Here is a 22,962-nt window from a genome sequence, read left to right on the forward strand (position 1 = left end):
CTTCTAGAGCCTGAGTTCGTAACCACTATGCTACACAGAATCTCCAGTGTAAAGGAAAAAGCATGGGCTGGGAACACAGGTATATGTTCAAATCCCAGCTCCACCACTTGTTGTCTCCGTGACTTTGGGCTAATTGCTTAAGCATCAATGAGACTCAGCGGCCTCTTTTGTAAAATGGGGGTGATAACTCTAACCTTATTAGATATTGGGAGGACTAAATGACAGGAAGAAAATAGACTCCTAGTAGGGAGCCTGCCACGTGGTGGCCCTTCAAAAAATAGCAGCCTCTTTTGGTTTTGGTAGATTGCAAGCTGCCTGAGAAGGGAGGCAATGTCGTTGTGCCTCCATTAGCACAATGCTTTGCCAAGTGCCTGGCGTGTATTAGGCCCCTTCTAAACATTAGTTGAATAAATGAAAGGTGAAGAAGTCAGGCTTTACTAAAGGGTAGTAAATATACTTTGGTAACTTAAACCAATCAGAGAGAAGCTAGGCAAGGGTGGAAATGGGACTTTCAGTGGCTGGAATTATCGAACCCTTTCAAGGAAGGGCAAGAGAGGCGACTGCAAGGTCAGTGTAGAACCCTCTACAGACATGGAAAAATATCTTTGGGGGATATATAGGAAAATATCTTACTTACCCAGGGGGTCATGGAAAAGGTCAGGATCCAAGAGCCAAGTGCAGAGCAGCCCAGAAGAGGAGATGCCCCAGCTTTTTCCAGACAAGAGGTTAAGCATCAGGTTTGAGGTGGGGAGAGGGGAGAACAAGAATACCACCTAACCAGTAGCACCATTCTGAATCCCTTTGGGCTGGGGACAAAGGTTAGCTCCTACCTAGGGACAGGGCTGATTCCCCAAAACAAGAACTAGTGACATGTCCCATGGGCCCATCTAAAGGTCTACAGCCTTGAATCTAGTTCTACTAGAGGTCAGTAAAGACCAGGAATAATGATCCTAGTAATGTGTAAGATGTCCTGAACTCTAGTTCATCCTGTTGTCTGCTTACCTCTGTATGGTCCCTGTAGCAAAGCATAGTTTAACAATTAAATAAATAAGGAAAAACCTCTTAAAAAACAAAAGAGTTTTAGGAAAGGCAATGTACTGTCATTGTCTTCTAAAGGGCATGGATTTTGAGTGAGACAAAATGGCTTTGAATCCCAGATGTTCTTTAATTTCCATGGTCCTCAGGTTCCTTATCTGTACAATAAGGATGGTTAACACCTAGCTCACTGGGTGGTTTTAAAGCACCTGTAAGTATCTGACACAGCACCTGGCACATGTGCGGCACTTGGGAACTATGTCACTTCCTTTCCTCACCTTGGGTGTTTGTCCAGGAACTGGTTGGTGGAGTAGAAAGGAGGACCGTGTGCTCTAATCTATGGGAAGTCAGAGGGAAGATGACTTTAGTAGGAATGTGGCTGCCAGCAGCCTGGAAAGAAAATAGACTAACTACCTGACACCTGTAAGAAAAAACAGGACTGGAGGGTTAGCAGGCCCAAGGGGTCAAGGACCCTGACAGCACAGCCCTCCATTTAAAGGAGTGGTTCTCATCCTGGCTACAAATGGGAGCCACTGGGGCAGCCTTGGAAAATGCCGAGGCCCAGGCCCCACTCCAGATGAATGAGCAGAAGCTCTGCAGATGGGGCCCGGCATCTCTGGATTGATTCACTGATGATTTAATGTGTGGCCAGGTTTGAGAGTGCCATCTGGAGGCAGCATGATGGACGCGATGGCCGCTGAAGCAGAGGTCATCACTTAAACTTCCAGCTCCAAAAAGAAGGGCTTTTCAAACTTTTCTTTAGGAAGTATCTAGAAAAGGAGAGGAGAGTGGAAGTGTACCTTCCAGTGATCACAGGGCGTGATCCAAAGCAGCCCACTCAAGTGGAAACGTCACTTTAATATTAAAAAATCATGCAAGTTTTACATTTTGTTCCATAAAACATTCATGTTTATTTCAAAAGAAATCCACCCAACCACCCCCTCCCCCCCAACACACACACACAAAAGCTCCTTGGGTAAAACTGGTGGTCCACATATAGCATGCTTATCTGGGGGCATTGTGAGCCCCTGCAATCCCAAACTGAACAGCTCAGGTTTAGGCCATTCACCTTGCCTGGCAAGCTCCTCAGTCACTGGAGGGTCAGCTGGGGAGCTGCCCTGTGCACCTCCAGGATGCACCCTGTCTGTGAGGTTACCCAGGGCAGGAACTGAGAGACTGAGCTCCCTCAGTCTGGTCCTGTAGCATGAGGAGGGGGCCCTGTTGCTTCTCCAGAAGTTTCCTGCTGGAGAAACTGCCAAATGGCTCCCAGCCAGGCTGCTTGGTAAGCTTTGTGAAGAAATAAATTCCTTTCTCGATCCCCATGAGGCTGTATTTCTAAGGGAATTTGCAAGAATAGAAGTTGTTTTGATCTTCAATCAAGATACAGAAAGATGCATTCCGTTCCCATACCTCCCACTTCTTAGATCCCAGCCACTTTCAGAAACACACCCTTGCGGGAGAATTTGCTTTCTCCGCCTTCCTGCCAGCAGCCAGCCTCACAGGAAGCACTGGATCCTCACCCCATGGAGGCATTTCTGTCTACATTTTCTTCAGACCTGCCCCTCTCTCCTGCCCCGTTGGCCCTGCTTCCTCCAGCTCCCCATTTCAACAAACAGCATCTTCTGGGAGTAAATGTGTTCTGGTTTGTGGGGATAACTCGGGTGCGGGGTGCAGGATTAGAAGGAGACGCCTTCTCTCTGGAGAACTAGAAGGAGGAAACAGAAGGGGATTAATATCGTTTAAGGCTTTAGGCTAGGTCCTCTATGTATATCATTTTAGTTAATCTTCACAAAACCCTGAAACACAGCTACAATTATCTCCATTTAACACCTAAGATAAACAAGGCTCAAAGAGGTGAACTACGATTTAAACACAAGCCGGCATCTGGCGTACGGTATGAATGAAAGCGTCATAGATGAGTGGGTGACGGATGGTGGAGTAAACTGGGAAGCAGAGTCAGCATTCTTTTGATTGCACCACCTGCCTGTGAGCCACCAGGACTCACTGTTGTCGCGACTCCTCAGGGAAATATACTGAAGGAGATCTACCCGGGCTTTTCACGCAGGCCAGCTCTTCACTGTCCTTGTTTCTCTTGCTGCTGAGCCTCCCGTCACCAACGGCAAACAAGAGCAGCACCGACAGCACTCAGCAGCGGCGCTGAGACCTGGGTTACAACCCACATGGGCTAAAGCAGCCTCCTGCGCCCACCTTGGGATGCTGGGAGAAAAAAACTCTCCCAAAAAGCCCTAACTCTGGAAGATCTGCTCCTGGGGTCTCCACCCCAGAGTCTGGGGTTGGGGGACGTCCCCTGACCGGCTGCAGCAGACCCACCTTCCATTGTCGCCTTCCTGCAGAGCCAGGCTTCTGTGAGAACCAAGCCTGAAGGGTATGGAGTGGAAGGGCGTGCTTTCCTTCTTTCTTTCTCTCTTTTCCTGTATTCTTGCCTAGTTTTCCTTGACTTTGGCCCTGGTTTGTGCTGACACTGCTGAAGGAGCTGTTCCCCTAACTCTGCACCCAGGCCCAGGACACTGTGGGCATTCAGTAAAGGCTGGACAAATCGCGTGGAGCGGACAGCTGCCAGACACACCATCTTACCTCAACAGGAGGGGAAAAGAGCCCCAGACATGCCAACGAAGGGAGGAGGCAAGGGAGCCATTTGTGGGGGGTCAGGAGGAGGCCCTGAGTTAGAAGGGTCTTCAGTTGGCTACTGTGGGCTTGTTGGAGGAGGGGCTAGTGTCACTAGTTAGCGGGATTGCACATGGACAAATGCTGTTGTTTGGAAGGGAATGAAGAACGGAAAGGTTAGTCGCTGGGACATGTTCTTACCTGGGGTGTTGTGCTTAGAGTCCTGCGTCTGCAGCCCAGGGCTGGGAGCCCCACAGAGGCTCAGAGCCGTGTGGGGTGTCATCAGGCAGCATTTTAAGTGAGTGGAAAAAGTGCTTGGGGTTCAGGCACAAAGCTGATGCTTTCCTTAGCGTCCTCTCCTCTGCAGGGTGAGGCCCTCTTCTAATTCAGTGTTGCAGAGGGATGGGGAGAGAGCACTGGCTGGCGGCAGGTGAAGGAAAGTCAGATTTTGTTGTTGTTTCTTTTTTTTGTTAAGCTGGATGCCTCTCCAACTATGGAGGAGCACCTTCTGACAAACCCTCTCCTCCCTTCTGCATTATTCACCCTCTTGGTGGCATCAACATTTGTCTCATGTGTGCATGTATGTGTGTGTGTAAGTGTATCTGTATGTGTGCGAGAGCACGTGCACAAGAACAATGGGGAGGGCAATGGGTGCAAGCAGTCTACCCCTCTCCCTTCCCACAAGGCCTCATTTAGACTGTTGTCTGTGCCTGATGGAGGGCCGACCGCGTGGCAGCCCTCAGGTTAGGCACTGTTCCTCGGGGCTGCCAGCAGCTTCTCCTGAAGTCTCAGTGCCTCCCAGGCCTGGGGTAAACGAGAGGAAACAGTAAGGAGCCATTACCTAAGGCCTCCAGCATCCAGGAATTGAGTGGGCTTGGCCACCAGGCGGGGGAACCTTGAGAGCTGCCAGCAGCCCCAGCAGGCAGCTCATGTGCTAACTGCAGTGCCAACCCCGCCAACCCCGCCAACCCCAGCAAAGGGGCCGCATGACCCCTTAACCACTTCACTTAAAGCTTTGCAGTTCAGAGAGGTCACCTGGCTCCACTCATCTGGGGTTACTAGGGCCATGGCCTCAGGGGCAGCAGGCAGCTCATCCAGAGGTTGGTGAGCCAGGGCCTGCTAGCCCCCTGTGTACTCTGGGGCTTAGAGCAGGGAGTGGATGGAGGAGAGCTGGGGACCCTCCTGCTTGGCAGTCTAAGAAAGTAGCCCTTTTCCTGGTGAGCTTGCAACCCTGACCTAACACACAGTGCCCTGTCCACCCAGCCCGACGGGGGTCTTCATGCAAAGTAATAAACCCGGGCCAATTGGCCGAGTAGGCTGGGTCCCAACCCCGAGTGACCAGAGTGTCACCGAGCTGCTGCCCCTCCTTCCCACGGAGCGCATCCCAGCCCTTGAGGCTCTGGCTCCGTCCCCCACCTCTCCTGGGACCCTCCCCAAGGACAGCAGTTCCCTTTGAGCGCTAGGAGATCAGCGGGGAAGGCGGTACCGGGAGAGTGGGGTGTGTTGTTGTTCCTCAGCTAAAAGCAAGTCCTGTCTGCGCATGGCCTGTCTCACGGCCTCCCACACCCCACTAGCCAGCCGCGTGCTATTGTCTCCAGAGCCTGTCTCGCCTTTCTGTGAGCCTGGATGGGCACTGCTGTGTACGAAGAGGCCCGATGCAAATAGAAGCTCATTGTGTTTGCTGAGAACTCCCTGCTCCCTGAGATGAGTAAATTAGGAGCTCTTGGCACCTTTGCTCACTGCAGAGGGATGGATGCTCCATGTGGGAACGGTGTACTTCCATGGGCACATAGCCTGCGGGCACGTCAGTGTATGCATGGGTAACGCATGCCGCTGTGATTGGCAACAACACTGACCCAGGAGGCCAAATTCAACCATATGTGGTGGAGCACGGCTGCAACGCGCTTCAGCAAAAAGAGAAGGCCAGCTGCCCTCTTCTCTTCTCATTCTAGAGGAGCAAGCTAGCCAGTGGCCGTGACACTAACGGCTCCACACTCTGCAAAGACATATATATGTATCGGTATACATACATATGTATGTATAGGTATATATTTTATTGAGATGAAATTCACATAATATAAAATTAGACATTTTAAAGTGTACAATTCGCTGTCATTTGGTGTATTCACAATGTGCAGCCACCACCATTCTCTAGTTTTTTGTCACTCAGAAGAACATCCCTTACCCAGTAATCAGTCACTCCCCGTTCTCCCCTCCCCCCATTCCCTGGTAACCGTTAACCTGCTTTCTCTCAATGGGTTTACCTATTCTGAATATTTCATATGAAAGAAATCATAAAATATGTGATTCTGCTGTCTTCTCTCACTCAGCGTGTCTTCGTGATTCATCAAATTGTAGCATGTATCAGGACTTCGTTCCTTTTGTGGCTGAGCAATATTCCTTTGTATGTGCATACCACAGTTTATTTGTCCATTTGTACGCTGATGGACTTTCGGATTGTGTCCACCTTTTGACTATTGTGAACAGTGCTGCTGTGAAAATGTACGTACACGTACTTGTTTGAACACCTGTTTTCATTTCTTTTGGGTGTATTCCTCGGAGTGGAATTGCTGGGTCATATGGCAATTCTATGTTTAACTTTTTTGAGGAAATGCAGTTTTTAATGGATCCTCACAGCACCCCTGTGAGGTATACAGGCCAGATATCAGAGAGGATGCATCTTAAGTATCCAGCTCATTCCCTAGCACATACCATATGCTCAATAAATCGAAAAGTGTTATCATTATCAGATGCAGAAACCAAGGCTGAGCGAGGGGCAGGGACTTGCTCGAGCTCACCCTAAGCAGTAGTCAGAGCTAAGTTGAGGGCTTCCAATTTCCAGTCCAGAAAGCTAGTCTTCTTGGAACTGGTTTCAGGAACTCAGACTTTTCCCGGCAAAACAACCCCAATAGTATGAATTTCCCCTCGGGCTCAGGGACCTGCCTCTCCCTTCCCCAGGGAGAAGAAGCAGGACAACTGAGCAGAGAGAACCCTTCCAGTCCGCTGTCCTGCCCTCTCCAGGCAGAGATGGCACTGATTGTAACTGACAGCTGGCTGAGCTGTCACTTCCCCTGAGCTCCTGTTGCCCCTCCAGAGCCCTTGTCGTCCTGCCTTGGGTCCCATCTGCAGAAGTAGCCACACTGAGCCTCCCCCGGGGCAGCCAGGGGCGTGTGGACCTGGAGGCTCGTCCACTGCAGAAGGATCCGTCTGCTCATCTCTTCTCATCTGGAAGCCAGACTGAGCATCTCATGTCTGCATCAGTGCTCACTCACCACAACCCCACAGGCACTTGACCGGGGCCCCTGCGTCAGAGGGCTGGACCTGCCGCCCAGAGGAATTAAGTGACTTTCCAGAAGTCAGGCAGGGAATGACAGCTCAAATGCCTGGCTGCAGCTTTCTGACTAGTCCCATTCTCTTCCTCTGCCCTATTCCCATGATACCAAGAGCAGGAGCACAGACTCCCAGAGAAGAGAGGAGTCACAAACTCGGGCAGAAAGGATCCAAGAAGCCCTGTGGTTAACCCCTGCCTCCAGGGGAGATGAGGCTAAAATCCTGTGGATCTGGCTGGCTCCTGACATTGTAGCAGAGACGTCTCTGAAGGAGGAAGGAGGGTAAGCTGACAGGCTGTTCTGAGAGATATGGTACTTCCTGTCTTGTTTCTTTAACCACCCATGATCCCAGTCCTGGGCCTGTCCTGCCCTACCCCCACCCCTGCTTCTTGTTAAAAGTCTGCGGTTTGCTTCAAAAAAGTGGCAGCCACTCCCAGCTTTTATGGCTCTGAGAACATCCAGACCAGTTGGGAGATTTTCTCTTCTCCTACACAGAAGGATGGGGAGGAGCCCTGGGGGCCTCACCAGGGAGTCCCTGAGTCTTGGGGAGGACAGTCCAGAGGATGGGCCTCTGCCTTGTTACTGCAGCCTCCCTTGATTCGTATTGACTCAAAGGTCAAGGTGGATGTGTCCTCTGGTGTAAAAGCACCAGCCTGGTAAGGCTGGCAGTTCCCTTGGGGTAGAGGGAAGGGAGAGTGATTGGTGGTTATGTGGGTGCTGCTTTCCTTGAGTTTTGTGTTTTGTGCATTTTTATGTATGTGTTATTATACTTCACAGTAAAAAAGTTAAAAGAAAAAGAACCCTGACTTAAGAGTCAGAGTATTTGGGTTCAGTCTTAGCTCTTCCATTTATTTGTCATGAGATCACAGGATAATCCGTTTAATCTCTCTGGTTCTCAGTTTCCACATCTATAAAATGGGGTCAACAAAACCTAAAACTCTCAGGGTGGTTGTGAGGGTTGAGTGAAAACTTGGATATTCTTGGTGCCCTGTAAGCTATAAAGGATGATTCACATGTAAAATATTATTTGATTTCAGGGAGATCCATATAAAGTTGGAGACGAGCAGAAGAGCAGAGGCTGCTGATGGGACTGGGGCCAGCAGCTGCCCTCCACTTTGAGGGGTGACGGTCGTGTTAGCTTCCCAGGCTGCCAGAACAAACTCCCACAGACTGCGTTGTTGAAAACAGCAGAACTGTACTTTCCCATAGTTCTAGAGGCTAGAAGTCTGTAATCAAGTTATCAGCGGGACACGCTCCCTAGGAAGGCTCCAGAGAAGGAGCCCTCCTGGTCTCTTCCTAGCTTCTTGTGGTCCCAGCAATCGTCAGTGCTCCTTGACTTGTAGCCACATTGCTCCTATTTCTGCCTCCATCTTTCCATGGCCTTCTTCTTTGTGTGTCTCCATATCCAAACCTCCCTCTTTGTTCTTTTATAAAGACACCAGTCACTGGATTCAGGGCCCACTCCAGTCCAATATGACCTCATCTTAACTTGATTACATCTGCAAAGACCCTGTTTCAGAATGAGGTCATATTCACAGGTATCAGGGGTTAGGCCTTCAGTGCATTCTTTTAGAAGACACAGTCAACTCACTACATTGGGATTCTGGGTGGAGAGACAGAATTTGTACTCAGGCCACACTTCTACCATTTTGTGGCCTTAGGCATTGGCTTCTCCAGTCTAAAGGAGAAAGTAAATAGGAAATTAGAATGTGTTAGGTGCCTGTGGTGTGAGGTGAGGGCTGTGAGGTCAACATGTCTTCCCTATTTTGCAGATAAGGAGACTGAGGCTGGGACAGGGCATGACAGTTACCCAGTCCCGCTGCCAGTAAGAATGGTTTCCTAGAACATGAGTGGTGATGGAGTGCACGTTGACCCCTTCCGGAGTTCAAATTCAACACAGTCAAAGCTTATGACTTCATAAAATACCAGAGGGTTGATTCCTGGTCCCCGAGTGAATCAAAGGATAGGAGATTAAAAAAATAAACAGTAGCTGAAAGCAGAAACCAGGACTTGCACTGCCTTGTGGAAATGATTAAGAGTGTTAGACTCCTGAGAGAGGATGCACAGCTATGCAGTTCCCTCTGTGCAGCAGCCAGGTCAGCTTTGGTCATGTGATGTGGCCACGAAGGACAGTACAGATGAAAATCTCTGCTCTGTCTTCATCTATAGAGGCCCACAGCGCCAGCCCCATAGTGCCCTGACCCCAGACTAGGCGACAACGTAGGTTCCCATCTTGGTTTTCATGTCGCTGTTGGATTTTCTGTGGATGGTGGGCCTGTCCATGTGTCCACCACAGACTGAGAGACCCCCAGAGGCCATCTGGTGGAAATTCAGCACAACCCACCATCCTGGCACCTTCTGAATGTAAGCACTGTGCTAGAGATCCAGACGAGGGATTGGTTTCCAGCTCCAAGGAATTGGCCCTATTTCCTATGGACATTCCCTCTTCCGAACCCACTGCCCAGCTCCTTCCCAAGGGTCCAGTTCCCCAGCAGGTGAGGATTAATATTCTTTTGCTGACCCTTTCCCAGGGCCACAGCCACAGCTGTCAACAGTTCTGGTCACAGCTCCAGGTGCAGGGGAAAGGAAAAAAGTGGTGGTGTTTGCTCATCTAATAACTTTGAATAGAACCTTTCAGATGGACTTTGGGCAGGCTGGCCGCTGTCTAGCAGCCACAGAAACTGTTGCCAGGCATAGCAATGCCTTGGAGAAGTTGTTCCCTCCAGCAGGCCAGTCCTCTGCAGAAGGCTAAAGATGTCCTAGGGCTCACCCCCCACCACTTGGGCTGCACTGGATGTGCCCAAAGGAGCCACAGCTGGAATTAGAATTCCGGAGAGCCCTTGGATCAATGGCTCCCAAACTCGAATCTATCTCAGAATCACCTGGGGAAGTGGTTCTCAGACTTGCATGTACATCCGAAACACCTGAAGGATTGTTAAAACACAGATTGCTGGGCCCCCCTCCAGAGTCTCTAATTCAGTGGTCTGGGGTGGAGAAGGAGGATTTACATGTATACGTTCCCAGGTGCTGACGATGGCACTGGTCTGCAGACCACAATTTAAGGACACTGGTGTAGGCCAAAGTGTCGGGCCCCAGTCCAGGGGATTCTTAGTGAGAATAGGGTGGAACCAAGGAATCTGTATTTTTAATAAGCTTGCAGGTGATTCTGAAGCACAAGGTTTAGGAAACCAATGTCTTAGATCTACTTTGTTAAGTCGAGGCCCTAGGACTCCCAAAGATACCTCAGGAGATGCTGAGGAGGTGGACTTTGAGCCCAGTCAAGGCAAGCACAGTATCATACATAGAGACATCTCTGTGCTTGGCAACAAGCAGCATGAAAGAAGTGTGAAATGAGTTTATTGCTGAATGAAAGCTGGCACTTCCCCTGAGGTGAATGGGGATTTCTCACTTTGCTTTTTCAGTCGGGGGGACATTGGATACAGCTGGGGGTCCTGGTTGCAGTCTGGGACTTTGATCAGCCTGATTAGAGGATGTCTCCCCACTTTGCATCTTATTTCTCCCCCAAATTTACCTCTTCTTAAAATGGGTGATGTCAATACCCCTCTGAGATTAGGAGGGAAAAAGAGTTGAACTCATAAGCAGAATTAGGAGCTTTGGGCTTCTTGTCCTATTTTGGGTTCAGCCTGGTGAACTGCAGTGGGACAAGAGAGACAGTGAAGAGCTGGGGGCTGCCCCCCAGGGTGTCAGGAACCTACTGGAGGATCCAGCTGCCAGGTCTGGGAGGGGTCCAGACTGGCTGGCAGAATATAGTGCACGGAAGGGGGTACAGCAGGTGACAGTCCAGGAACCTTTAGAGTTGGGTGTCCCAAAGCAAAACGGCCAGGTTGTCCCTGCAGGTGGGGCACAGTACAGAGACATGGGGTACACAGATGGGTGTGTACGGAAATTGTGGCAACCCAGTCCATCGAGGGGGCTTAGCCACTGTTAGGACTCTGGGTCCTGGAGAAGAAATGGAAAAAGCAAGGAGGGCAGACAGGTTTCAGCTCCAATGCTAGGTATAATGGATTGGTAGTGGCTGTCTGGAGCTCTGGGTCAGGAGGATTTTAAGTGTGGCTTCAGCAGAAAACGTGGGAAAGAATGATGTGACTGACTACCAATGAGTGCTGTGGGTGCTTTGTGGGGATTTTCTTCTGCACCTTTAATCCCTCCTGTCCCGGTCCAGGACTTGGACAAGGACTGTGCTGTGGCCCCTGCTGGAGTAGGGATGAGGCAAAGCCACCTACAGGGACAGCCTGGACTGACTCATTCTGGAAAGAAGACAGATGGGCTCCTTGGGGCTCCCAAGTCCTGTTGGCAGGGCTGACCTCTCAGCCTAACCTCATCCATCCAGGCTCCTCTGAGGGACTGGCCAGGCCTGGAGAAGTCATTTGGGGAGTGTTTAAGATCAGAAGAAAAAGAAAATAGCCAGGATCTGGGAGATTCATTAACTTTTCTGTGCTGTGTCCTGACACCTGGTTTTCCGTTGGGGAAATTCATGGATGACTCTGCCTCCTTCTTGACCTCTGTGGTCCTGGCTGGGCCTCCTGACTTTGTTACTTCAGCTCATCCTTCAGAAGACAACTGTGCACCTCTTCAGGTAAAAATTAACACCCAAGACCTCCCACCACCCTACTCTCCAGCCTCCTGTCCCTTTGTAACCCCAGTTTCTGCTATAAGCCTGTGCACATTCCTATCTGAGGACAGAAGGGGTCGTGATGGGCCCACAATTAAGTCCCTGAAGCTGCAGAGTGGAGCCAATTAGTATGTAAGGCCCAAACAAATGTTGTGCAGCAGCCCGGGGAGACATCTGGTCTCAGGTTCCTGGGCTCTGAGCAGAGCTGGCCGGGGAGAGGCAGTGTTGAGAAAGCAGTCCCTCCCATCCTCCCACCCCCTCACACAGCAAGATTAGAGACAGCAGCCTCAGACTGGCACCCAGACATGAAAATCACCCCTAGGAGCATTGCCTCTTCCCAGGCTGGCTCTCTGAGAAGCCCCTCATTTCTTCACCAGGGGCCCAGGGCCTCTGTCAATTTTCCTCCCCTCACTATGGCACCGCCTACCCTACCCCTGGGAAGTGGCCTTTCCAGCTCCCCCTCCCTGGCTCCCACCACTCTCCAAACGAAGGTTTTCTATTTAAAGGCGTCTCCATGTGGAGACAGATAGGAGGGAACAGAATGCTAGGGAATATCCCCAGAGGTTTCCTGAACCCTTTCTCCCAGGAAGAAAAGAGGCAGCTGGGCAGTGGCTGACCCACAGTGACACAGGAGGCCAGTGATACCCCCCACTCCAACTTTTCTTGGGGGCACATCTGCTCCTCTTAACAGGATTGCACAACATCCACATGTCCTCAGAGATCCACAAGGCCTAGTGGTGTCTGGCAATAGTAGGTGCTTGATAAATGTTTCTTCTCTCACTCATTTTCTTCAGCAACATTTATTGAGTGTCTTCATGTGTCAAGCTCGGGAACTACAATGATAGACATGATTGTGGAGGCCCTGCTTTCAAGGAACATGTGACTCGAGAAAGATGTGAACACATGTAATTGCAAAAGAGGGTCCAATAGTCACTGTAGGCCATGTTAGGGTGGAGAGTTACCTGAGGCTTCCCAGTGTAGGGGAGGAAGATAAGTCCTCTACCCTGTGGGTCCTTCTGGCTGGGCTACAAATTAAAGTCACATGAGCCAGAATGACAGGAGAAAATCAAACAAAGCTTTATAACATGTATACATGGGAGAAACCCAGGAAAGCTGAGTAACTGACCAAAATGGTGGATGCTCTCACCTTAAACGCCATCCTCAGCTAAAGACAGAGGAGGATGTTGGGGTGGGGAGAGGCAGTTATGGGAGATTACCAGAAAAGCACAGTAAACAAGAGTAAGGTTATTATGCAGACTTGAGTCCTTGCCTTCTGCATTGATAAGAGATTCTAGAGATAAGGTCATCCCCTCCTCCTGGTACAGAGAGGGAGACACCTTCACAGATGGAGATGTCCCTTACAAATGTATGTCTCTTACAAAGGGTAGCTTCTACTTTTCAGAGCTTCTCCCATGTCTGCAGTTTCTTAAAAGTAACCAGCCCAAAATAATCCTTATGCCAAAGAGACACATTTTGGGGTGGCCTTCTAGTCCCCAACACCAGGGAGCCTTGAAGGATCAGGAGGATGTTATCAGGTGTCTACGCAGAGAAAAGACATGGCAGACAAAGGAAGCGGACATTGCCATTCCTCAGGAGCATGGGTGAGCCAGCAATAAGTGATGACCTGAGTGGCCAGACTAAAATATAAATGGGGGAGGCCTGCCTTTCTCATCCCCTCCTCTCTGACCCCTTCATCATTCTTCTCTTGCGAGTGTGGTAGGCACTGGGGACAGACAGGTGGGAAAGATAGAGCTCAGCGGTCTTCCATCTTCTTCCTCTCAGCTCTTCTCTAGACTCCTTTTCTCTTTTCAACCCCACACCTACTAACAAGGGAGAAAGGGCCTGTTAGGGTGAGGCAATTCTATAGCACAATGGAGCTGATAAATGAATGACAAGCAATAGGATACTGGAGTATTTAAGGAAGCCATTTGGTGTAAAACTAATTTGGCCTGAACTTCTTTTTCCAAAAGGGCCTGATGTGGCCGTTGAGCATGCATTGTACATCTGCTTTAAGTATGCAGTATGTCCCAAAGACAAGAACAAAGCCCTTAAAGATAAGGATGTAACTCCCCCCTCATTTGCATTTCCTTAAGGATAGGCATCTAGACTAGGCATCCCTAGACTAGGAATTCACTGTTGGCTTGCTGCACTCACCTTGTGACCACTCACATCAAGACCACCAAGCTGCGGTGTTCACAGAGTTATGGAAATGCTGTATTGGCAAAGCCATCTCATGACTATTGTAAAAGTGACATTCCAATCATGTGTGATACATGCTCTTCGACAGTATATAATCACTCTGCCCACTCCCCCTTCTTTGGAATGCTCCCTTCCTTTGTGAAAGGACTCTCCTGGGCTATATGGTCCTCATATTTGGCTCTTAATAAACTCACCCTAATTTTGATTTACAGATTGGTTATGGATTATTTGCATCAACAGAGCAGAGACTTTGGAGTAAGACTTTCTGAGATCAAATTTAAGCTTTGTACTTACTAGCTGTGTGATCTTAGGAAAATCCTATCTGTACCTCAGTTTCCTAATCTGTAAAATAGAGATAATAGTAGTGCCTACCTCATAAGGTGACTGTGGGAAGGAAATAAAAGATTCAGAACACTTAGAAATAGCACTGGGAAGTGGCTAGGAAGTGCTGCTATCATTACTGGCCCCCCTCTCCTCCTCTCATTCTAGAATTCTGAGTTATGACATCTCAGAGTCTCTGGAGCATCTCTCATCTCAGACTCCGTAGAACCAACTCCCTGAGTCAATAGTTCTCAGATGTTTCTGTGCATCTGTATCACCTGCAGACCTGCTGGCCCAGCCAAGGGGACTCTACTCAGAGATTCTAATTCAGTGCTTCTGGTTTGGGGCCCACAAACTTATAATTTTAATAGCCTTTCCAGGTGTTTCTGATGAACATCAAGGACATGAACTTTGTGGAAGCCAGTGGTTTCCCTGCTCAGGCTTAGGGACTGGACATTATTACTCCTGCCGGATTAACTGGTCTAGATTAACTGAGACTTCATTACCTTAGAGAAGTGGGGGGAGGGATGGGGAGACCTGCATGTGTTTGCATTTTGTTAGCCATCAGAAAGGGACGTGGACAATTTGGTGTGATAGAAAAAGGGTCAGTGCAAATGATGTAGATTTCCATCACGTGTGACTTGAACACCACGACCTCAGCTTGCAGTCCTCTAGCCATGGTGGAACCGGGGAGGGGCTGAGTGTCAGAAGAGACCAGAGAAGCAGAGGCCTCTGAGCCAGATTTCTTTACCACCTTGATAAGACCTGCACCGCCTTCTGGCTCAGGACTTCTGGCCGCCCTCCTTGCCCGTATTCTCCAGCACAGCTCCATGGTTCTCCCTGCTCAACCCAGCAGGCTGCTTCCTAAAACACAGCTGTATCATGCCACCCACCCCACTGCTCAGTGTTACTTGGGTCACAGGACTGCCTTTTTTTTTTTTTTAAGACTTTATTTTTTTCCTTTTTTTCTCCAAAGCCCCCCAGTACATAGTTGTATATTCTTCGTTGTGGGTCCTTCTAGTTGTGGCACATGGGACGCTGCCTCAGCGTGGTTTGATGAGCAGTGCCATGTCCACGCCCAGGATTCGAACCAACGAAACACTGGGCCGCCTGCAGTGGAGCGCGCGAACTTAACCACTCGGCTACGGGGCCAGCCCCAGGACTGCCTTTTAAGGCCTTTCATAATCTACTCCTCCTCCCTGATTTAATATAAGACAGTTCTGCTCTTCAAATCAGCTGAGAGTAGCTAGAAACATACAAGCTGAGCACAGAGGGGTTAAAATGAAATGGGAAGTGAGAGAAATGTCCTAGGGGTGGCTGGAAGGACATGATATCAAGGTGATGGGCCTCTGGGGAGATGGCACCAGCCATTGAGCCACTCGTGAAATAAACACAAAATGATGCTGTGGAACAGAACAGCCAGTAAATGGTACCAGTGTCACCACATTCCTCTGTACCAGTCAATCCTGGCACTCGAGACCCAGTGAGGCCTCAGAATGCTTCTCAAGACATTGCCAAGGGGACCAGTCCAATGGACTTGGATTAATGTAGAGATGACATCTAGTGACCATCCCCTTCTAGAAGAACGAGTGAAGCAGTTGAGCTTCTCCCAGCAGTAGACCCAGCCTTACCTAGCTCTGGGGAAGATGCTACAGGCAAAATAGAACCATGAGAGGTGCAGACGTGGGCAGACTGGTTGCTCTTCTTCCTGGGCACACAGCTACCCTACATATTCCAGCCTCCCTTGTGAAATCCCTGGGGCCATGTGAGTGGGTTCCAGCCAAAGGAATGAGGAGAAGCTACGTGCCAGTGTGGGCCTGGCCATGAAGGCTTGAGCACAGTCCTCTGTGATCCTACCCTTCCATCTGTGGAGCCAGAGGCTGAAGATGGTGGAGCCATAGGATGGAAGGAAACTAAATACCAGCCACTGCTTGGAGGAGGGCTGCTTGCCAGTCAAGAAGACCCATTATGGACTTTACGTGAGGAAGAAATAAATTTATATCATATTTTAGCCATATGTATTTTTAGGTTTATTTGTTATAGTAGTCGATATTGTCTTAACTAATATAAGGAATGAGGGTAGAACGTCCAAGCCTGAGAGACCTTGACTAAGAATGAAAGAAGGACAATGCAGCAAGGTCTAGGTTACAGGAGGAAAGTCCTTTCTTGTCCAGGGCTCCAGGAAGAAGAAAAAGAAGAGGACCCAGGAGTGCTGGGGGAGCAGAGTTAGACATAGGCTAGCCCGGAGCAAGGGGGTGGAAGGGAGGGAGAGAAGCAGCGCGTGGAGCGGCTGAGACACAGACCCTGAGAGCGCACAGCAGCCCTTCCCCTCGCTTCTCAGGGCTCCTGACCTGCTCCCTCCTTTTTCCTCTTTGCAGCCTCTCCACCCCACCCTCTTTTTTGGCTCCTGCATTCCTCCCATTTTCTGCCCAGAGGAGAACCATGCCTCTTTTGTGGAGGAGGGCCAGAGAAGACCAAGAAATGCCAGCCCCGAGAAAGAAAGAACTTAAAATGATTCTAATGTAGCTGAGGAGAGGCGCTGCCTTTCACAACAAATGTGAGGCAAATCAGTCACCCTTCACGGCTGGTTCTCAGAGGAGGGAATTTGTGCTCTGAGGCTAGGAGTCTCAGCTGAGATTTTCATGCATTTCAAGGTGGAGAAAACTTTTTTAGTTAAAAACTGTCTTAGTGTTGATCCAAAGGGAAATTGAGCCAAGTGAGCTACAAAGTAATTTTTGACCTTGGGGAAGTGGAAGGCAAAACCCAGCCAGCCCGGAGGCCTGGAGGGAGGGCTGAGAGGGTCATTGTGTGCCTGCAGGTTCTGTTCACTCGGATAAGATGGTGTTTAAAGGTAGTGTTTACCAAGCTGTGGCCTCTGAGGGAGCATAACGGTTTCCAGAAGGGGTAGGGGGGTCTTTGTGGTATGCACGGCAGAAAACCTCTGACTTCTTCAGGGCCTTCCATGAAGGAGAGCTTCAAAGAGTCTAGGCTCTGGAGCTCCCTCGAATACAAACGAATGGTATATTTTCTTCATAGAAGTGCTCTGACCTTGGAAGCAATAGTTGAGGCAAGAAGAAGTAGAAAAAACAAGAACAATTTCCTTGAAGAGAATTCTGTAATATATTGTCAGGTCCAGAACTGCCTGAGAATGAGTAGCAGCTGTGTAATACAGAGGGAAAAGCACGAGCCCCAGAGTCCCAGAGTTGTGAAAAGGTCTTTATTTCACCCGCTTTTAGGAGTAATAATTTTTCTGGTTACTCGATTGCAAGTTGAGAGGTTTTTTCCTCAGTGTGATTCCACTGACTCTGGCCTCCGTCGTCCGCTGGGAAGTCCACGGTCAGTCTGAAGGCCCCGCCTTGGCAGGTGAGCTCTCTTTTCTCTCTCGCTGCCTGTAAGATCTTCTCTTTGAGTCTATTCTTCAGATTCTTGGAAACGTGTGTAGGTATGAATGCCTTTTCTGCTTGGTACATGTTGTATTTCTCTACGTGCAGATTCATGTCTTTCTTCAGTTTTGGAAGAATTCTCTTCAAATATTATCCCTCCTCCATTCACTTTCTTCTCTCTTCTGGGATTCTGATTAGATGTTTATTCAATTTTTTCATTCTATTCTCCGTTATTGCTGAATGCCTTTTCATATTTTCTTATTTTCTCTCTTTGTTCTGTATTTACACTTTGCTAATTTGTTCAGATTTCTCTTCTAGTTTATTAATTCTCTCTTCAGCTGTGTCCAATTTTCTGTTAATCTCTTTATGGGGTTTTAAAATGGAACCGTTATTTCACCTATGAAATATCTATTTGTTTCTTTCTCAAATATGCCTGTTGATTTCTGGTAATCTCTAGTTCTCTGCTCATATTTGTCATTCCATTTTCAAATTTCTTTAAGCTTTTTATATATCATGACTTTATATTCTGTCTTTGATCATTCAAATACCTGATGCCCTGTGGGAAGGCAGGAGGCTAGATCTGTTGTGGTAGTTTATTTCCTGCGTGTTTGGTGATTTGATTGTGAGCTCATATTTGCTTGATTTTAATTTCTGAAAAAGCTGGAGAACTACAATGAAGATGTTTTCCTCGGTGAGAATTTGCATTTGCTTCTGCCCAAAACTAGGGTCACTCCCAACCAGGGACCACTTTATACCCCAGCGAGTCCTTGGTTTAAACTCAGAGCCTTGGGTTCAGCCCCCCTGCTTTGTCAATGGCTCAAAGCTTAGTCTCCTAAAGGCAGCCCTGAGTGCAGCATCTGTCCTCTGGGCAACACACACCTTTTACTTACGCTTACCATTCACAGTACGGGTTTTAGTTTATGGTTTTTAAGGCCTTTTTTGGTCCTTCTAGAGTTATTTACCGTGAGTCTGGCATTGAAATAACAATTGTGTTTTGTGTGGGATCGAGTGGTTTTATAGCAAAAGCCTTCAGAATTTCTAGTCCATCAAACTGCTGAAATATGAAGTCAAGATCTAAATTTGTACCATCTCTGACGTGTTCTAGCTGTATGATCCGGGTAGGGAACTTAATATTTTGAGTCTCAATTTGACTGTCTCTGAAATGGCATTTAAGACGACCTGCGTGTGGTTCTCACCCACTTTCCCACTGCCACACATTGCACGTTGTAAGGGGCGATGTTCACGTGAATGACACACTAAATTTTTATAATACGTAAAACAATTTTGCAGGGAAGTAACGCACTATGATAATCTGTATTTGCTACAACTATTAATGTGTCTGAGATGTAGTTACTACAGGCACAGATAAGATCTCATGTTATGTGAAATTTGCCTTTACTAATTTTTTCCCCCACCCAAAATGGCATTTTGGAACACAAATCAACAGACTTATTGTGGAATAACCTTGATTCTCTTTGAATTCTAACACAATGTAAAAATCATAAATAATTTTAAAACTGGTGTTCCAAGGAGGCCTTTAGCTTGCAAGGAGCTCACTCAAGCTGCTTTAGGGCAAACGTGGGCTGGTGGTTGTTCTGAAAGCAGGAGGCCATTAGGATTCGGCCACTTCCTCCCCGCTCCCCCGGTGTCTTCACTTCTCTCTCTGTGTCTTCTTTTCCTTATAGCCTCAGTTCACTCCCAGTTTCTGCTCCCTCATAACCTCATCTTGCACATGACCTCCTGGCCTTTCCCTTCGCTCTATATCATAATCTTTCCATCTCAACTTCCTCCTTCCAGTAGTTCCCAGCTCAGATTCCTGAAAGCAACCATCTCAGTTAATCTTGTCAACCAGGGCTGGCCAGGCTGTGAACTGGCTGCCGTTGGGTCACCCTGCCCTGATTAACTGTATCTGAGGAGACAGAATCACAAAGTTACGGGGGCTGTGGCAGGGCAATTTCCTTAGAAGTCCTTGGCATAGCAGACTTTTACTTAAGACACACTTTACAGTTCTAGAGGGAATGAGAGAGCAAGGTGTTACACCAATGTGTCAAGACACTGTAATTGAGAACTGCTGGTGATTGTGACAAACAAGGAGCTCAGCAGCTGTCAACACACCAGGTGCTCAATAAGTGTTAGTTCCCTTCCTGCCAGAAGCTTCCCAACCCCAAATCCATGAGGACAGCTGGTGTCCTGAGGCTCCCCTCCAGCTTTGGGTCTTCACGGAATGAGCACACGCATCTGAAAGTACTCCCGGCAGTTGGGGAGCCTCAAAGTCTGCCCATTTCAGCCCTAACCCCATGTACGTCAGCAGTAAGAAGCAGCACTGACTCCTCTGAAGGGACACGGAGCTTGGAGCTGAGTTGGCAGGACCAGGATAGCCTAAAGGCTCACAGCATGGACTCTGAAGCCATGCCACTGGGTGTCATTTACTAGCTATATGACCTTGGCCAAATATCTTTACTTCTTTGTGTCTCATTTTCCTCATATGTGAAATAAGAGTAATAATTCTCCTCCCACAGTTATGGTAGAGATTAAATGAGTTGATCCACGCAAAGCCCTCAATCCATGCCATCACAACAGATGCTCAATAAGCATAAGTTACCGTATTGTTAAAACTCCCAGAGGTCGTCCTGCTGATCATATGCCCATCTGTGATCCTCCTTCTAATTCACCTCGGAGAGCTATGAGTCTCCTCTTAGAATTACCTGGAAGAGACTGCACAAGCACTTCAGAAAGTCCTTATATCTCATGGCCCATAAAGTAGAAGAGACATTTTCCCGTGGTTCTAACCTCATTCTGCTACAACACAATCTCCTGTCTTCTTTGTGTTTCCTTGTCCTCAAAAGTAAGAAGGGTGTGGCCATCTGGCCCCTCACCCATGTGACAAATGGATCCACAGCTAGAGACAAGCTCCTTCCTTTGAATGGTGGCAAGAGCGCCAAGATGTTCTCGAGGCAGATGGCGCAGCTGGAGAGAAGCAAGGGAAGCCTGGTACATCCACACTGCTCCTTCAGGGGCCCTGCCTCCCACCTTCCCTCACAACCTGCCCTCCACAGAACTTTTAGCTTCAACTGAATGATGACATCCTGTCCCTGGATGAAACCGACAATGCTTATCATCGCAGAAAAATGCAAATATTTGGTATTAATGGAAAATTTTTTCCATTACACATAGGGAGAACATAGGGAGTCTTTAAAAAGAAATGTTTAGATTTTTTTTTTTTTTTTTTGAGGAAGGTTAGCCCTAAGCTAACTACTGTCCATCATCCTCTTTTTGCTGAGGAAGGCTGGCTCTGAGCTAACATCTGTGTCCATCTTCCTCTACTTTATACGTGGGACGCCTGCCACAGAATGGCATGCCAAGCGGTGCCGTGTCCGCACCCAGGATCTGAAATGGCGAACCCCAGTCCGCCAAAGCGGAACATGCAAACCCTTGCGCCACCAGGCCAGCCCCTAGGTATTTATATTCTTTTTTTTTGAGGTAGATTAGCCCTGAGCTAACATCTGCTGCCAATCCTCCTCTTTTTGCTGAGGAAGCCTGGCCCTGAGCTAACATTGTGCCCATCTTCCTCTACTTTATATGTGGGATGGCTACCACAGCATGGCGTGCCAAGCAGTGCCATGTCCACACCCGGGATCCAAACTGGCAAACCCCGGGCCGCCGAGAAGCAGAACGTGCGAACTTAACCGCTGTGCCACCGGGGCAGACCCCTAGGTATATTTTTTTAAAAAAACCTTTCTTCAAAATGTTTTAGTTCCTGTATGTTTAGAAGATGATGACATTCTCCAAGCCTTTCAACCAGGTTTGTGAAAACCACTAGGCTCATTCCGCACACACACAGTCACATCAGCATATGCAAAGGCGCGGACAGAGGAACACACACGGCTCCACACACTTGGATTCTGTATGCACTCAAACACACAGCATCAACAAAATGGTACTCACATGTGCCTGTCTACACACACACACATGCACAGGTACCTGCAAGCATTCCGGTTCACAACAGATGGCTGCACTATACCCTAACACACATATATGAACAAATAGAAACTAGTAAATAGAGCCACTGCTGTAGTTTCACTGGCATATGTAACATGGAGTGCATGCACACAGCACATCTTTAGTGTGGCCTATTCACCATCAGGTTTGGAGGTAGGAAAGAAAATTGCATACTTTCAGGGACGCTCAGAAATCTAGCTAAATTCCTAAACCTGCAAAGTTCCTTGTCTCCTCCTTCTGTCCTTGGCCCTCAAGTGAAATGACTGAGTGTGGCGTAGAATTGGGGCTGTAGGGTTTTTCCAACTCGGGACAGTGGATGCTTGAACGGAGGCCCTTGGAAGAGTCCCATGAGTCTAAGCGGTGTCCACTATGAAAAGAGAAAAAACAACTCCACCACTGGGAATGAAAATCCAAAACCCAGCAAGTTTATCCTGTCCTAGATCCAAGGAACGACCAGGTGCTGATTAATTCCCGGGGGAAGGGGGAGAGCAACGCCAGCACAGACTGAGGCCTGTTGTGGGAGAGAGACGGGAGGGCAAGAGGGAGGAAAGTCTGAATCTATAAGCTTTCTTTGTATACAAACCAGACTCAGAAGTTTTCTTTATTTCAGCTGGAACTCACCTCGCAGCGGCCCTGTTTACTCACCTACCAGCTGCCTTCCTTAGAACCAGTTTTGTTCCTGTTCAGAAGGAAACCAGGCAGAGTTGGGAAAATATTTCCTCAGCCAGCTCCGCAGCCCCACTGTCTGGCGGAGGCCATCTGGCCGGGATGCACTCCGAGGGAGTAAACGCAGAATTGCCCTCTCCCCGCACGACAGGGCAGAGAAGACGGCAGGTCCCAAGACGGGCTGCTACTGTGCTGATTCTAACTCATCTCCGGAAGTCCCCAGAGTCCAGCAGTGTGCTGGTGATGTTTCACCACCGGCTCCCTGGGAGGGTGGAGGTGGGTGTTGATCTCCATGGACAATTTGGAACTACCAAAAGTGAACTCACGGAACACGGAGTTAGCAAGAGATGCACAGTAGCACTCCACTGTGCAAGATTTCTACCATACGGATATCATAGATGTACATGACCCCAAGAGCATAGATAAGAAAATGCAGTAAAATAATTAGCAAGCGATGAGTTTTGAGTATTTCCTGCCTTTGTTTGTAATGTGATGTAATTGTGAGTTTATATAATTTAATTTCAAATGGTGTATGCCTTTAACAACCAGCTCACCACAACCCAGAAAACTGAGCAGTCAGTTCTTGTGAGCCGGTGTGGGCTGGCTCCGAGCACCGCTGCTGGATCCTCTCTTTTACTCAGAGTCAGAGAATAAATGCATTGCTGTTAAAATCGCTCCCATTAGAAGCCAAGGCCACATCACCAAGGAAGGTTTACGGTAGGCTCCATTTCCTTAAGGAGATTCTGTCTTCAGAAGGTAGAACAGACACCTG

The 22,962-nt window shown here is 48.5% G+C and overlaps 2 long non-coding RNA genes across 2 annotated transcripts; one reads left to right on the forward strand and one right to left on the reverse strand.

Annotated features, from left to right (window-relative positions):
* Positions 1-1,967: 1,967 nt before the first annotated feature.
* Positions 1,968-3,511, reverse strand: LOC138923990 (uncharacterized). Its single transcript, XR_011438399.1, has 3 exons — positions 3,367-3,511; positions 2,485-2,740; positions 1,968-2,370 (listed from the first exon to the last, which is right to left on the reverse strand). It is a non-coding gene; the product is annotated as an uncharacterized lncRNA (long non-coding RNA).
* Positions 3,512-3,514: 3 nt separating this feature from the next.
* Positions 3,515-22,643, forward strand: LOC111773416 (uncharacterized). Its single transcript, XR_011438398.1, has 3 exons — positions 3,515-7,271; positions 8,027-17,505; positions 22,135-22,643. It is a non-coding gene; the product is annotated as an uncharacterized lncRNA (long non-coding RNA).
* The last annotated feature ends 319 nt before the right edge of the window (positions 22,644-22,962 follow it).

Source organism: Equus caballus, chromosome 5 (genome assembly GCF_041296265.1).
Source record: "Equus caballus isolate H_3958 breed thoroughbred chromosome 5, TB-T2T, whole genome shotgun sequence".
Classification (NCBI taxonomy): Eukaryota; Metazoa; Chordata; class Mammalia; order Perissodactyla; family Equidae; genus Equus; species Equus caballus.